Below are 13,670 nucleotides of genomic sequence, written 5' to 3'. Positions count from 1 at the left end.
CTGATGATGAAGAATGACACCCAGACGGTGTGTGAGCCCATACTTTATGATTTTTGTAATTCGTGGGTCCTGTCCATGACATTAACGCATTCCTAGGTCCTCAATAAAAGGATATCTCCTGCAAAAATGACACTGAGGACTTAAATAGTCGCATTTGCCACTTGTGATTTTGATATTTTGCTGGGAGGATGCAAACATACACAACCCATCCCTTTCTCTCATTCCTCCGATCCCCTTATATTTAAGGGGTTCAGTTATGCCGGGTTCCTTATATATGTGCTAGATTACATTAGCAAGATAGATAGATAGATCACTGGCATATGATGGAAAAACCCAAACATAATTATCTGTGCCAAAAAATAACACACAATGTGATGCACTTATACCGCAATATCTGCAATTCCACACTTTGATGGAATAACACATTGTACAAGAACAATAATGGGCATTTAGTATTGGGCACTGGTATCCAACGTTTCTGCATGAGACAAAGCTTTCTGAAAGGCTGCCGCAAGATACTTCTTGTTGCAAGGGCAAGCCCTAAAGTCTCAATATATGGTGTGTGTTGTATTTCAGGACTGCCTGTAACATCGATGGCGTTATAAAATGCAGCTTTTGGGGCTCAAAGTTTTTAAAATGTGCTCATGGAGGAGAACTGTTCCCCCACTCCTCACTTCTTCATCCCATCACCCAGGGTATGGCTGGGTTCTTTTGTTCTTTGGTGCAGTCTGTGTCTGGTATTAAATTGTTTGCCATGGTAGTTTTTGGGGTCCGGGTCCAGCCCTTGCCTGGTATGGCTTGAGGATTTAATTGTGTTCTGGTCTGGTTGAGTGATAGGACTAGGATCTGGCATTTGTGAGTTGTGCCCTGATCCTGTCCAAGGCAAGTTGGCCTGAGGAAATTTCTAGTTGGGTCACTCCAGGAGAGTGGCCTGAGTTACTGAGTCCTTTTCAAGAGAGACACTTAGGGCCTGATTAAGAAGAAGCAGATGGAGTAGAAGACTTTACTTCTGTGATACTTGAGCTACTCCACCACCTAATTTAGAGATGGCCGCCGACCCTGGTGTCATCTCTGTGCAAATAAAGGAGCCACCTTCATGGCTGTTTCTTTCCATGTACTAAACGTTTGGTGTGTGGCCGTCATCGGTTTTAATGGCTGTACACCAAACTTTTGGCATTTGTTTTTCAAAAAAAACTTCCAAAGTAGGAGTTTGTTTTTGAACAAAAAATAAATAAATAAATAACTAATGCTCTCCACAGGATGTGGGCATCATTAGTTTTCTTTTCCTGTCCCTCACCACCTGTTTTTTCCTGGAGTTGATGGACAGGAAAAAAACAGTCATTACACCGTCGAGCCATCGGACGAAATATTACATCTAAGGAGCCAATGGGGGCTCCACGTAAGGAATGCTACAGTTCCACCCCTCTCCAAATTAGGCAGGCGGGTCAGGGTTTGGTGGGCCGGATACTCAATCATGTTGGCATCTGAGTAGCCCGTCCGCCAAACTAAATCTTTCCCTTAGTCATCTTCAAAGCTACCTCATTCAAATGCCTCATGGTCCCTACAATGCACAGCCCGGTGAACATAAATCATACAAGGAATTGCAGTCACACATTCCTGGCGCAGCCACTGACGCCCTGCCTCCCTTGCTGCTTTTGTCCCCACGCCCTCTCAGCTATGCAGCGCACCCAGTTCTACCTGGTCTGTGCAATCGGATATTAGAATAAAGATGAGCATGGCACTCCTCGCTGCTCCGCCTTGGGAGCAGAATAGCAGGGAGGCGCGAACAGTGAGTAGCTTCTCTTTCATCCTCTCCTTTCCATTCAGTCTTTTTTTCCCCCTTGCTCTCACGCTTATCTCTTTTCGCCGATCTCTGTTTCTTTTCCTCTCATCATCATATCAGTTCTATCTGACCCCCTCCCCTCCCCTGCCAGACCACACTTTTTTCTTAGACTCAATCCCCCCACCATTTCTCCATCACGTGCATTACAAGCTCGTAGATGTTCAGCAAAGATCGGGATTCATTGTGTGCCCCAAAGAATCTCTCCTCTTAGTTCATATCAGACATTGCTCTACCGTGGCTCTCACTCCTTTCCATGGGGCTGCCCTCTTCCGCTCCTGTGTCTGACTTTCTGTTACTGCTCCGCGCGCCCCATGTTTCCTCATAATCCTCCTGTATGCACGTGCCTGTCTTTTAAAGGGACAAGACCTGGGGTGTCCTGGCTTTCCCCTATTCTTTAGACTCTCTCTCCTTTCACTTGAGCTGCCACCCCCTTACCCTCGCACTCGTTCGATTGGTGTGTGCCGGCAAGACAGCTCAGAGTGTTAAAGCACGCCTGAAATATGTGCTGTGTACTTTGTCTTTCAGACACCCTCTTCCTTTGCATTTCCCACTGTTTCTCTGTTGATAACCCTTTCTTTATCAAGTACTCTTCTTTTCCTGCATTACGCTCTATTCTCTCTTTAGGTCCTTGTCCACTTTTTAGGGCCAGCCTACCAGCCACCAAAAGCTGTCTTGTGGAAAAAGGTAGGGCTAGGACCTTTCTCAAGATTTGCCCGGCGCTAACCGCCCTTGTACCATTCAAATTTACCAAGCAATGAGGCAGGCGCCGGAGACCAGAAGGCAGGAAACAGAAGTTTATTCCGACGGAGCAGAACACATCAGATCAGACAACAAGGTATCGTCTCGAGGTGCTCTAACAAGTGAGCTGAGACTCTGGCTTTTATATCTTACAAAACACTTGAGAGTACAATCAGGTCAGTATGACGCAAAGGAAAAGACATCCCTATAATCCTTGTGTCAATCCTTCCCCACATGCGTTCACAATAGGGACCCTTGACCTGCTGATAAGAGGGGAGGGCAATCACGCAGCTGAGTGTTCCGTCAACTGGTTAGAATGTGTGCGCCTGATCATAGCCCAGGGGGTGGGGTGGCCAGGATCAATAGTGGGTTCTTTGAAGAGGAGTGACTTCATACAATAAGGGTCAGTAAATGGTATCTCCTGGCTTAGGCGATGACCTCGGACATGTGTGGTCAGTCGGACTCGGGGGAAGGGGGTCATCAAAGAGGTGGTATTCATGCAGTGTGGACAATCGAGCGCGGAGGGAAGGCTTGTCAACAGAGGGGCATTCATGGAAGGAAAGGAGGTGCTGGTCAGGCGCGGCCGTGACTCCCAAGGACAGGGTTTTGCAGAAGGAGAAGGTTTATGACTTGTCCATGTGAGGGAGAAGGAGGGGGTCAGGGTGCGCGCAGGGTCAGAGTCGCACAGAGAGAGAGAGGTCTTATGACCCGTACGTGAGAGAACAGGGGCAGTCAGATACAGCTGGGGGGCTATGTCAGCTGAGGCGAAGGATGCCTCTTCAAGAGGGAAATGGGGGGGGGTGCCTGGGTCAAGCAGGAGGGTTGCCTTTCATAGCAGGGTCGCGCAGAGTGCTGGGTTTCATGGTCTATGCATGTGAGAGTGGGAGGGGGGGTGCTCAAATGCGCGCAGGAGGGAAGCCAGTGATTCTAATGAGTGGGCAAGAGGCCAAGGTGCCTAAAATGGCTGTCATGTACACATGGGTACAGGCCTTTGCGTGCGCAGGGATGCAGTCAATGCTTTACAATATTCATGGTGCGTGCAGGGAGGGGAGTGGGAAAAGGGAAATGAACGTTGCTTATGTACATCAATACTTCTTATTTTCTACAGTCGCCCCTTTTTACATAGCAAAGTTCATTTTTTGCAGTCGATGAAGGTACATATAAACAGGTGCGATCGAAGAATTTGCATTTGTCAATACTAACATATGGCATATAATCATGGACAGTTGATGTGTTTGGCAGAACGCAGCACATAGGGGATGGCATTTGTCGAGTTCCTATCATTTCAAATCACTACATAGCATAAATGTTTCTGACTTAAAAATGTGATCAATGAACATTTTGACCAAGTAGTTGAGGGAGGAATTCAGTTCAATACGCAAGATCTCTTCGTCACAGTGTCTTTTTATCAGTGAGCCATCACTGGTAGGCTCTAGTCCGTGTCCTTTCGTTGGCGCTGTTGAGCACCGGCGGTGGAGCTATAGGTCCAGCTCGGTTCTATCCTTACGCGTTGCAGGGTGCGGTCAGTCCTCTGCTGTTAGACCACAGTCCTGTTCCCTAACCAATCCTTTGAGTGGCGCCTTAAGCTTGGCACCTATATTTCCGTGGCGTAACCCCATTTCCATCTAGATGCTGTTCTTCCTTTCAGCAGAGAGTCGCATGGAAAAGAGGGTGTGCGGTTTTGTTAGTCGATGGGAGTGAGAGGGCGGAGTGGGGGCAGATTTCCCGGGACACACCAAAGGGACCAAGGGAGCAATGGATAACAAGCAAGCAGGCCCATCAATCGGGCTTGAAAAGAGGGACGGAGGCTCCAGGCACACGTGGGTTGGCGGACAGAGAGCTTCAGGACAGCCCTTCATTCTTTCCTTTACCGCCTTTGAGAGTGCTGCCTCGTCCCGTTTCTTGTTGTGCTGCGGCTCCACCTTTGGTTGAGGTCGCATGTGTCTCATGATCTGCAGCCACGCTGTGCGTCACGTCCGGCCCTTCTCCTCCGGTGATTGAGTATCTTTAAATGGGTAAAAACAAGTTTTAGAGAACTGGCAGGAGAAGAGATTTTTACATTTGAATTCCACTCGCAATCCTAGCACCTGGCGTTATGCTCATTGGTCATAGTCAGAAGTCTATTTACCATGAAGTAAGTAGGTGGGTATTTCTACTGCGTTCGCACCAAGTCTAATCGGCGTTCGTTCATGACATATATGGACAGAGGTCGGACTCTTATCACCTGCGTATTTCAACAAAAACCCCAAGATTGACAACATTCAGGGGAGACTCGTCCTTCTAATTCGAGCCTTAACAGTCTTACATTTCCCTTTAGAGCTGGCTAACTCTTTCAAACAGAGCGGGGGTGCAATCATTGAAAGACAGGGTCAAACAGGTTTTTCTCGAGGGGCGGCAGTTACTCATGGTCATCAGATATATATATCGGGGACAGTAGCTGGGGTCAATCAAGTGGGGCGGGGACGCTTCGGGCATTCGCGCTTGGGTGCAAAGGGGGTGGGGCAATCTGGGCATTGGGGGTCAATCTGGACCTTGGCGCTTGTCTCTAACAATAAAAATTAGGATGCCATTGACATATAGTTCCCCTATAAAGGGCCAAATTGGGGGACCTTAGTCGTCTTACCTGTCCTTTCCTTCTCAGCCAATTTCAGGTTCATTCATTTTGTAGAAAGGAGAGGTAGTAATATGGCGAGATACAATCATTTTTGTTTCGGTCAATTTCGCTGAACACCTTCGCGTTCAATAAGTATCCAATCAGACTGGTGCCGACGGGGCACAATATTACTATACAAAAAGGATGGGACAGGGGGACTCTCGTAGGGAGTGAGAGTCGTCCGCAACCTAAACGAGCCATTCGGTACACGTATGACATGTAGAGAGAGGGCGAGAGAGAGAGAGAGAGAGAGAGAGAGAGAGAGAGAGAGACGTGTACGAAAATAGGTCATTTAGTGTGCTCACAACACAGAACGACAGAGGTCAGGTAACACGCAAACGCAGACAGAGGGAAGACATAAACCCGTACATTACATACACACAAACTCAGACAAGGGAAGACAGTACATGTGTTACATACAAAAGAGTTCACGACAAATCATAAAACAGTTATTGGCCAAACAGAACTTCTGCATGCTGCGCATCTTTAGTATCCTATTTATCTACGTGCTGAGCTCTTTTTACCTTTTCCTCCTTTTCCTCTCATTTTCCTTTTCGTTTGTTATTTCTTCGAGCCTTCTCATTTGCCAATACTTACACCTCGATTAGTTGATCAGAAATTAACCTGGTCGCGCTATTTACCCATGGTTGGATCTTAAATCATTTTTCAGTTTCTTCCTTTGGTGGGAAGTTCTCCAGGCTGAGGCAACGGCAAGTATTGATCGGGAGAACAGTCGGACAGCTTGGCTATATCTATGAGAGTGTGAGAAAGGGGGGTAGTGCATCTTGAACATCAGCAACATTTTCTAACTTCCCAGACGGGTGGTGCCGTGGTAACCCTTACCCGTATATTTTTCTTTGTCCTTTCCCTACCTAGTCAAACGTCCAGTTACATTATTTAACGCGTCATTTCTAGTCAATTTTTCGTCATTCAGTACCTGTCCAGTTTCTATGTCAGTCCATCCTCCCAGTTGCTATGTTCTAAGGAGGAACAGTCATGTTTAAATCTACGTCTTTTAAAAACTTATCGTTATGAGGGCTATGCACATATTCCCTCCTTCCCTTTTCGTCGGTGGTTCGATCATCGCTCTCCCACACTTCAGCCGACGTTCTGACGTGACCTGCAGAAGGGAGGGAAAAGAAGGGGTGGGGGGGGGGCAGCATTCAAAGTACATCAGCATGCAGTAGTCCGTAAATGTTTTTACCTACCACATACTCGACCTATCTCCACGTACTGCATTTCTTTACCATCTCGGCGTTTAAGCCCAGAGGGACCAGTAATGTCAGACAGATAATCATTGACGATCTGCGTATCTACATGAGTTACTTGGTCGTAACCCCTTTTGGTCGGGTACAAGGGTGGCGGTCAGGTGGCATTTCTGTGGTGTCGCTTTAAGGCTTCTAAAACACTTTTCCGGCTGCCTGTGACACATAGTGTGGCTGCTAAATATCGGGTCCTTTTTAACCTTCAGCCTTCATCATACTTTCTCGTTGCTCACAGTAGTAATACATTCAAAACTCATTAATGCAACCGCTACAACTATGCTTTCGTTTTCAAAATACTTTTAATAAAAAAAGTGTTGAGGTATAAATACAGGCCTATAATCCCGTGGACCAGCCACGGAGCAGATTGGAACTGTACATAGGAAGAAAGAAGTTGATGGCAGTTCATTGCATAAAGTGCGGCAGTGCAATAAAATCGTATCGAACTTTACCACAGAGCAAGCATGATGCATGTCGAGTATTCAGTCAAAAATAAATTAATTCATTATCCAGATGCTCGTTCACTGTCTAAATTACACCAATTCATTGTTCCCATTCTCAATCAGTACCCACCCTAAATCAGTTCATTTTCAAAACACATGATCAATATCTGTATTGCTTTCTTCTCTAAGCACATAATCACTATCCATCTTATCGACTTTCGTTTGTCCAAAAATACATACATATCTTAGAGCATCAATATTCGAGCAATCCGGGTGAACAGGGAGTTCGAAAGTTCCGTTTTCATGTATCGGCGCCATTTTGGGTGAGGTCAGGCAGGTACCGGTATAGTCAGAATGTCTCCAATGACTCATGGTTGGACCAGAACCTTCCGTTGGCAGTTTCAAAAAGTTTTTCGCAATGTGGTAACAGTCTAACAAATGGACCATCAGTCAAAGAGTGGGGAGGGCAACAACAAGTTTCCTACCGGGTCATTCTGGAGTTCCACCGGAACTGAACAAGTCTGTACTTTGGCTGCGTTTTAGCCATTTACAAACTGAGGCTGGCGCCGGCAGGAGCGTGTCGATGTCGCGGGTCCCAATGAGGGGGGATGGGGGCACCCATGCAGAGGGGTCGGGGGCCCCCCGGCTCTTATAGAATCTTCAAGGTCGAGGAGAGACGGTATGGGGCATGTGCCCGCCCCGGGCAAAAGACCGCTTTTCGATGTGGACCCTCTTTAAGTAAGAGCGTTGGGGTGTCGCTGGAAGCCTCCACCTGGAGGGAGGTGGGGGAGGCTCGTTCGCGTCACCTCCCCCTTCCAGCGACCCCTCGCCGATCCTCGGCTCCGCCGTTTCGATATTGGCCGTGCCGGCTATTGAAGATGGGGGGGTGGTCGGTGGCTGAGGCAAGACAGCCCCCCCCTTTCTTGACATGTGGCGGGACTACCTGTAACTTCCAGGCGTGGACATGTGGCGGGACTACCTCCAACTCTCCAGGAATTTGAAATGTGGCGGGACTACCTGTAACTATCCAGGCGTCGGCATGTGGCGGGACTACTTGCACTTGTCTAGGCGTTGACATGTGGCGGGACTACATGTAAGCGCCGCCGCTCTTGTTTGTGGCTTCGGCCTTCTTCGCGGGCCGGTCCAGGCGAGAGACAGAGGAGGGGGGGTGGTCGGTGGCTGAGGCAAGACAGCCCCCCCCCGTGGCCCGCAGGGCAGCAGAAGAGGAGACAAGGAGAGGCCATCACCGTTTTCTGGGCCGTCCGCCCCACAACCTCCCCTTCCGACTGCGTCCAGGCGAGCCCCGCATGCCTCGAGGCCTCGCCTACCGGATGGGCGTATCCGCGGACCTGTGGCACTTCGGGAGTTTCCGGAATGGGGGTAGGTACCTATTGATTTGTATCTATTTCATGTGACCGTTATTTGGGCGTGGTGGGCAATGAGGCAGACATGTTTTAGGGCAGGAATAGGCAACGGAACCTAGCTACCTCGTGGCTTGCCTTGGTGTCAAGCTTGTCTTCCCTCGCCATTTTTATGTTTCTTATTACGGGTTATTTCTAACGTTTCTTATTTTATTTTTAGCGAAGTTGATAACTCCTCAGTGGCCTACTGATTTCGCTCAACTCCTTTTCTTGTATTTTTATGCCATAACCTATTATAAGCTATAGCGACTAGTCCATACTTAGTGAACATGTCCTTATTAGGGGTGCCCTCCAGTGGAGCTGGATGGTTCATCTCTAATAAGCGGTCCGGGCTAAACAGGCTACCAACCAGTGGGGAGAAGATAGGCATGACGGATTACAACGGGGACAAAAGTCTGCACTACCTATCTTATCACGGCGGACAAAGACTAGACAGAATATTTCTATTCTACGTTGTTTGGAGGCCGTGAATACCTCAAAAGAACCAATACCGAATAATCGGTCAATCAAACAATCCAGTGGGGAGAATAAGTGGGCACGAAAAGTTATCGTTACCTACTCTTTCTCTCCCTGCAAAGAGAGACCTTGTTCTTCCCTGTTTGCAGAAAAAGAATCTCCAGACAATAATCCACGAACGATAGTCCGGGAAACAGTGGGGGAGGAAGATAGGCACGACGGATTACAACGGGGACAAAAGTCTGCGTTACCTATCCTTCACCGCTTGCAAAGAGAGAGCCTGTTTGTTTTTCCCCGTTTGCAGACAGTGAATCTCCAGAGGGTTTCAACAAAGCGTAATACTAGTATTATCCAAACAAAAACAATTTTCCTTAATTCGTCGTGTTTACACGACCTTACCCGGACCGCATGGACGGTTTCCTGTCCTCTGGGTCCAGCGCCCGATCGTCCTCTCTCCTTCATGATGTTCGCGGCACTCCTGATGGTTCCCAGTCAGGACCGTAGATCACTCGAGAGAGGTCTGTTCAGAACTAGTGAAGGTCGGATGATCGGCTGTCAGACGAGGGTCTATCGGACACGAGCTCTTCCCGATCGTTGCAGTCGTTCACTTTGTCATCGGGACCTCTCCCACTGGATCCACGTGTCGCTGATGGGCCCCACGTTGGGCGCCAATTGTGGAAAAAGGTAGGGCTAGGACCTTTCTCAAGATTTGCCCGGCGCTAACCGCCCTTGTACCATTCAAATTTACCAAGCAATGAGGCAGGCGCCGGAGACCAGAAGGCAGGAAACAGAAGTTTATTCCGACGGAGCAGAACACATCAGATCAGACAACAAGGTATCGTCTCGAGGTGCTCTAACAAGTGAGCTGAGACTCTGGCTTTTATATCTTACAAAACACTTGAGAGTACAATCAGGTCAGTATGACGCAAAGGAAAAGACATCCCTATAATCCTTGTGTCAATCCTTCCCCACATGCGTTCACAATAGGGACCCTTGACCTGCTGATAAGAGGGGAGGGCAATCACGCAGCTGAGTGTTCCGTCAACTGGTTAGAATGTGTGCGCCTGATCATAGCCCAGGGGGTGGGGTGGCCAGGATCAATAGTGGGTTCTTTGAAGAGGAGTGACTTCATACAATAAGGGTCAGTAAATGGTATCTCCTGGCTTAGGCGATGACCTCGGACATGTGTGGTCAGTCGGACTCGGGGGAAGGGGGTCATCAAAGAGGTGGTATTCATGCAGTGTGGACAATCGAGCGCGGAGGGAAGGCTTGTCAACAGAGGGGCATTCATGGAAGGAAAGGAGGTGCTGGTCAGGCGCGGCCGTGACTCCCAAGGACAGGGTTTTGCAGAAGGAGAAGGTTTATGACTTGTCCATGTGAGGGAGAAGGAGGGGGTCAGGGTGCGCGCAGGGTCAGAGTCGCACAGAGAGAGAGAGGTCTTATGACCCGTACGTGAGAGAACAGGGGCAGTCAGATACAGCTGGGGGGCTATGTCAGCTGAGGCGAAGGATGCCTCTTCAAGAGGGAAATGGGGGGGGGGTGCCTGGGTCAAGCAGGAGGGTTGCCTTTCATAGCAGGGTCGCGCAGAGTGCTGGGTTTCATGGTCTATGCATGTGAGAGTGGGAGGGGGGGTGCTCAAATGCGCGCAGGAGGGAAGCCAGTGATTCTAATGAGTGGGCAAGAGGCCAAGGTGCCTAAAATGGCTGTCATGTACACATGGGTACAGGCCTTTGCGGGCGGAGGGATGCAGTCAATGCTTTACAATATTCATGGTGCGTGCAGGGAGGGGAGTGGGAAAAGGGAAATGAACGTTGCTTATGTACATCAATACTTCTTATTTTCTACAGTCTGGCTGCAGAAGACCTATTGAAAGCTTTCTCAGAATGCCCTAGGGCATGCGTACTCACAAACATCTTCCAAGGGGCCACAAAAGTATGGTCTGGGTGTGACCGAAGGCCGCACAGTCAATCAAATTAATCAATCAGGAGAATTATAAGCATGCTACTCACCCGGGAGGGTCTCAAGGCGCGGGGGGTTGGGAGCTGATCCGCTTTATGCCAAAAGCCAGGTCTTCAGAGCCTTCTTAAAGGTGTTCATGGAGGTGGGCACGCCTGATGTCGGTGGGGAGCTTGTTCTAGGCCTTGGCCACGATGAAGAAGGATCTTCCCCCTGCTCTGGCTCTGGGGATGCGTGGGATGTGGGAGAGGAGGACGTTGGTGGAGCGGAGGTTTCGTTTGGGTACGTGGATGGCGATTCTGTCATTGAGGTATTAGGGACCGGTGTTGTTTAGGCATTTGTAGGCATAGGTGAGTTTCTTAAAGGTGATTCTCTTTTCGACAGGGAGCCAGAGGAGCTTGCGTAGGTGTTGGCTGATGTATTTGTGTAGAGGGATCCCGAGGATGAGTCTCGCAGCGGTGTTCTGCATTGTTTGGAGCTTGCAGAGTAGGGCCTTGTTGATACCGGCATAGAGGGCGTTCCTCTAGTCCAGCCTGCTGGTGATGAGTGCGTGGGTGACTGTCTTCCTCGCTTCAGGGGGGATCCATTTGAAGGTCTTACGGAGGGTGTTGAAGCAGCTGGAGGTGCTTGTGTTGACTTGTCGATTCATGGAGAGGGAGGAGTCGATTATGATGCCCAGGTTCTTGGAGTGGTCTGTGGAGGTCGGTGGGCTGCAGAGAGCGGTAGGCCACCAGGTATTGTTCCACGCTGAAGGGATGGTTCCAATGATAAGGACTTCTGTCTTCTCCGAGTTGAGTTTTAGGCAGCTGTTGCTCATTCAGGCTGCGACGTCCTGCATTCCTTCCTGGAAATTGAGTCTGGTTGTGGTGGGGTCCTTGGCGAGGAGAGGATGAGCTGGGTGTCGTCGGCGTAGGAGACTATGCCGAGGCCGCGCTGTTGAACGATGGCGGCGAGGGGAGCCAAATAGATGCTGAAGAGGGTTGGGCTCAGTGGTTGTCCCTGTGGGGCTCCGCAGTTGATTTCCATGGGTTGGGAGAGGAAGGGTGGCAGTCTGATCCTTTGTCTTCTCCCGGAGAGGAACAATCTGATCCAGTCGAGGGCGGTGCCTCGTATGCCAGCGTCGTGTAGTCTGGCTGTTAGTGTGCGGTGGGAGACGGTGTCAAAGGCTGCTGACAGGTCGAGTAGAATCAGGGCCACTGTGTGGCCTTGGTCGAGGAGGGTGCAGATGTTGTTGGTTGTTGCGAGTACGGCGGTCTCGGTGCTGTGATTGCTTTGGAATGCGGACTGGAAGGGTCTAAGATGGCATTGTCTTCGATGAATCTCCTCAGTTCTGCGTTGACTGTCTTCTCAGTGACTTTTACTGCATACGTGAAGAGTGAGATGGACCGGTAGTTCTTGACGTCCGTTAGGTCAGCAAAGGGCTTCTTGAGCAGTGGTCTGACTTCTGCCCGTTTCCAGTTGTTCTGAAAGGCGCCGCTCTCGAAGGTGGTGTTAATGGTGTGTTGCAGTACCAGTGCAATGGTAGTAGCGGCTCTGTGGTATATATGGGGGGCAGGGGTTTGTCAGTGCCCCGGAGTGGATGACTTTCATGGTTGCGGTGATTTCCTCTGTCGTGATCGGTGTCCAGGCAGAGATGGTGGTCTGGTTGGAGTTGCTGCTGGCCAGGCTGACTGCGGGGTTGGGTGTGTGGATGTTGTAGTTGTCGTAAAGGTTCTTTATATTTAGGTGGATGTAGGCTCCGAGTTTCTCGCAGAGGTCCTGGGAGGGGGTGATGTCCGTGGCTGTGGTGTTTAGTAAATTCCTGGATGACGTTGAAAAGTTCTTTGGAGTTGCTGGAGTTGGCGAGGATTTTGTTGTGAATGAAGGTCCTTTTGGTGGTTCTGATGCATTGATGGTATTCCACCATAGCATCCTTGTAGGCGGTGTACTTTTCTGGTGCCTTGCTGTTTCTCCAGGCATCTGGAGGTGCTCCTAGTTTCTTTGTGATCAGTGGTGAACCAGGCAGGTTTCCTGGGGCGTTGTCTGTTGGCGTTGCGCAGCGAGACAAGCTTGTCTGCGCAGTTGGAGACCCAGGTGCATAGTTCCATGGCTGTGGTGTTGGCATCGGTTGAGGCGGGGGGCCGGGGTGGATGTAGTCGGTGAGGGCGGCGTTGAGCTGCTCCTCGGTGACTCTGCTCCAGTTCCTGCGCGGGGGCGTGGAGTGGGTTCGGGCGGCTTGGGGTTGTTGACAAGGAAGTTGTCGATACAGGGGTGCTGCGTGGTGTGGCTGAAGTGAACGCTGTTGCCTTCAGTGAAGGTGGGGTCTAGGATGTGTCCTGCCTTGTGGGTCGGTGACGAGTTGTTTTAGGCCGATGGTGGAGAGGTTGTCGCGGAGGGTGGCTGAGTTGGGGTTGCTGAGGTTGTCTTGGTGGAAGTTCAGGTCTCCGACGAGTATGTAGTCTATGGTGGCAATGGCATGGGGTGCAATGAGGTCAGTGATGGTGTCGGCGAAGAGTACTCAGGGGCCGGGAGGTCTGTAGGCGAGGGTGCAGCGGAGTGTGGAGTTTGGGCTGGTCTGGACTTAGAAGCGCAGGTTTTCGGAGGCAGGGAAATTTCCTCTGAAGGTTGTGAAGCGTCGGAGGTGGCACCGATGCCAGAAGGAGGATGGTTGTGGATGGATGGGGAGGAGGGGGCGGACGTCGATGGTCACGAGTTCTATATGATGGGCGTAGGGGGAATGAAGCATGTACATCTAGTTGCTGAATTGCACAGTGTGAAACCAGAAAATATGGGCTAAATCCCGGCTTCCCCCTTGACAATATTGTGTTATTTTAGGCAATTGTTTTTTGTCACCTTCCTCTTTTTTCTTCATTATCACATATAACAGAAACTCAATATACATGGGTTAAGAATATATGT

At 49.8% G+C, this 13,670-nt stretch overlaps 1 protein-coding gene across 3 annotated transcripts in view; it reads left to right on the top strand.

The window, feature by feature from the left end:
- GAS2L2 (growth arrest specific 2 like 2) overlaps positions 1-13,670 on the top strand; it is a 470,641-nt gene that overhangs the window by 188,608 nt on the left and 268,363 nt on the right. The window contains exon 1 of one of the 3 annotated variants that reach the window (XM_086954752.1): positions 1,713-1,789. The exons of the other annotated variants lie outside the window; for them this stretch is intronic. The gene's annotated coding sequence lies outside the window, so the exon portion shown is untranslated. Of the gene's footprint in view, positions 1-1,712; positions 1,790-13,670 lie in introns of those variants that run through there. 3 annotated transcript variants of the gene reach the window in all.

The sequence above is a fragment of the Lissotriton vulgaris genome, chromosome 2_1 (assembly GCF_964263255.1).
Source record: "Lissotriton vulgaris chromosome 2_1, aLisVul1.2, whole genome shotgun sequence".
Lineage (NCBI taxonomy): Eukaryota > Metazoa > Chordata > Amphibia > Caudata > Salamandridae > Lissotriton > Lissotriton vulgaris.
This window is presented reverse-complemented; position numbering and strand designations above follow the sequence as displayed.